This window comes from Arachis ipaensis, chromosome B10 (genome assembly GCF_059453495.1).
Source record: "Arachis ipaensis isolate K30076 ecotype BB chromosome B10, ASM5945349v1, whole genome shotgun sequence".
Taxonomy (NCBI): domain Eukaryota; kingdom Viridiplantae; phylum Streptophyta; class Magnoliopsida; order Fabales; family Fabaceae; genus Arachis; species Arachis ipaensis.
Window position 1 is genome coordinate 63,012,817 of NC_142435.1, and position 3,086 is coordinate 63,015,902.

The window sequence follows — 3,086 nt, forward strand, 5'->3', positions numbered from 1 at the left end:
CTCGTCCCCGAGCAAAAGAAGAGAGAAAGAAGTAGAAGAAGAAGAGAAATAGAGGAGAGGAAGAGAGAGTTGGTTTCGGCCAAGGGGTGAAGAGAGGGTTGTGTTGTGTGAAAATGAAGAGGGAATGAGGGGTTTATATAGGAGTAGGGAGGGGTTAGGGTTCAGCCATTTAGGGTTGGGTTTGGGAGGGAAATTATTTTGAATTTAAAGGTAGGTGGGGTTTTTGGGGAAGAGAGGATGGATGTGAGTGGTGAAGAGGTGATGAGAAAGAGTGATTGAGTTGATTGGTGAGGGGTATTTGGAGAAGAGAGTTATGAAAAGGTGTGAAGAGGAGAGAAGAAGTAGGTGGGGCTCCTGTGGGGTCCACAGATCCTTAGGAGATCCTGTGGGGTTCACAGATCCAGTGGGGCCAAGGACTTTAATCATCACTGCTCCAATTAGGCGTGTAAACACCCTCTGTAGGCAACCCTGGCGTTTAATGCCAGACTGCAGCATGTTTCTGGCGTTAAACGCCACTTCCATGCTTGTTTTGGGCGTTCAACGCCAGTCTGCAGCATGTTTCTGGCGTTAAACGCCAATCTGATGCTTGTTTCTGGCATTTAACGCCAGCTTTCCTCTGGGTGCAATCCTGGTGTTTAAACGCCAGACTGCTGCTTGTTTCTGGCGTTTAACGCCAGTTTCATGCTCTGTTCTGGCGTTAAACACCAGCCAGATGCTCCTTACTGGTGTTTAAACGCCAGTAAGCCCTTCCTCCAGGGTGTTCTATTTTCAATGCTGTTTTTCATTTTGTTTTTGATTTTTCAGTAGTTTTTGTGACTCCACATGATCATCAACCTAATAAAACATGAAATAACAAAGAGAAAATAAAAATGATTAAATAACATTGGGTTGCCTCCCAACAAGCACTTCTTTAATGTCAATAGCTTGACAGTGGGCTCTCATGGAGCCACACAGGTGATCAGGTCAATTTTTTAGACTCCCAACACCAAACTTAGAGTTTGGTTGAGGCCTCCCAACACCAAACTTAGAGTTTGACTGTGGGGGCTTTGGTTGACTCTACAGTGAGAGAAGCTTTTCATGCTTCCTCTCCATGGTTATAGAAGGAGATCCTTGAGTTTTAAACATAAGGTTATCCTCATTTAGTTGAAGGATCAATTCTCCTCTGTCCACATCAATCACAGCTCTTGCTGTGGCTAGGAAGGGTCTTCCAAGGATGATGGATTCATCCTCCTCCTTCCCAGTATCCAGGATTATGAAATCAGCAGGGATGTAAAGGTCTTCAACCTTTACTAACATGTCCTCTACTAGTCCATAAGCCTACTTTCTTGAGTTGTCTGCCATCTCTAGTGAGATTCTGGCAGCTTGTACCTCAAAGATTCCCAGTTTCTCCATTACAGAGAAGGGCATGAGGTTTATCCCTGACCCAAGGTCACATAGAGCCTTCTCAAAGGTCATGGTGCCTATGGTACAAGGTATTAGGAACTTTCTAGGATCCTGTTTCTTCTGAGGCAATCTCAGTTGATCCAGATCACTCAGTTCATTGGTGAGCAAGGGAGGTTCATCTTCCCAAGTCTCATTACCAAATAATTTTGCATTCAGCTTCATGATAGCACCAAGGTACTTGGCAACTTGCTCTTCAGTAACATCTTCATTCTCTTCAGAAGAAGAATACTCATCAGAGCTCATGAATGGCATAAGGAGGTTTAATGGAATCTCTATGGTCTCTAGATGAGCCTCAGAGTCCTTTGGTTCCTCAGAGGGAAACTCCTTATTGATCTCTGGACGTCCTAGGAGGTCTTCCTCACTGGGATTCACGTCCTCCTCCTCTTTTGTGGTTTCGGCCATGATGGTCATTTCAATGGCCTTGCACTCTCCTTTTGGATTTTCTTCTGTATTGCTTGGGAGAGTACTAGGAGGGGTTTCAGTGATCCTTTTACTCAGCTGGCCCACTTGTGCTTCCAGATTTCTAATGAAGGATCTTGTTTCATTCATGAAACTTAGAGTGGCCTTAGATAGATCAGAGACTATATTTGCCAAGCTAGATGGAGTCTGCTCAGAACTCTCTGTCTTTTGCTGAGTGGATGATGGAAAAGGCTTGCTATTGCTAAACCTGTTTCTTCCACCATTATTAAAGCCTTGTTGAGGCTTTTGTTGATCTTTCCATGAGAGATTTGGGTGATTTCTCCATGAGGGATTGTAGGTGTTTCCATAGGGTTCACCCATATAATTCACCTCTGCTATTGCAGGGTTCTCATGATCATAAGCTTCTTCTTCAGAAGATGCCTCTTGAGTACTGTTGGATGCAGCTTGCATTCCATTCAGACTCTGAGAAATCATATTGACTTACTGAGTCAATATTTTATTTTGAGCCAATATGGCATTCAGAGTATCAATTTCAAGAACTCCCTTCTTCTGAGGCATCCCATTACTCACAGGATTCCTCTCAGAAGTGTACATGAACTGGTTATTAGCAACCATGTCAATGAGTTCTTGAGCTTCTGCAGGTGTTTTCTTTAGGTGAATGGATCCACCTGCAGAAGTATCCAATGACATCTTAGCTAATTCAGACAGACCATCATAGAATATATCCAGGATGGTCCATTCTGAAAGCATGTCAGAAGGACACTTTTTGGTCAGCTGCTTATATCTCTCCCAAGCTTCATAGAGGGATTCACCTTCTTTCTGTCTGAAGGTTTGAACATCCACTCTAAGCTTGCTCAGCTTTTGAGGAGGAAAGAACTTGGCTAAGAAAGCCGTGACCAGCTTATCCCAAGAGTTCAGGCTATCTTTGGGTTGAGAGTCCAACCACACTCTAGCTCTGTCTCTTACAGCAAACGGGAAAAGCATAAGCCTGTAGACCTCAGGGTCAACCCCATTGGTCTTAACAGTATCACAGATTTGCAAGAACTCAGTTAAGAACTGAAAAGGATCTTCAGATGGAAGTCCATGAAACTTGCAGTTCTGTTGCATCAGAGAAACTAATTGAGGTTTCAGCTCAAAATTGTTTGCTCCAATGGCAGGAATGGAGATGCTTCTTCCATGTAAATTGGAATTAGGTGCAGTAAAGTCACCAAGTATCCTCCTTG

At 43.6% G+C, this 3,086-nt stretch overlaps 1 non-coding gene across 1 annotated transcript; it reads left to right on the forward strand.

Moving 5' to 3' along the window:
• The first annotated feature begins 2,607 nt into the window (after positions 1-2,607).
• Positions 2,608-2,715, forward strand: LOC148580282 (small nucleolar RNA R71). The gene has a single exon (XR_015896461.1). It is a non-coding gene; the product is annotated as a small nucleolar RNA R71 (small nucleolar RNA).
• The last annotated feature ends 371 nt before the right edge of the window (positions 2,716-3,086 follow it).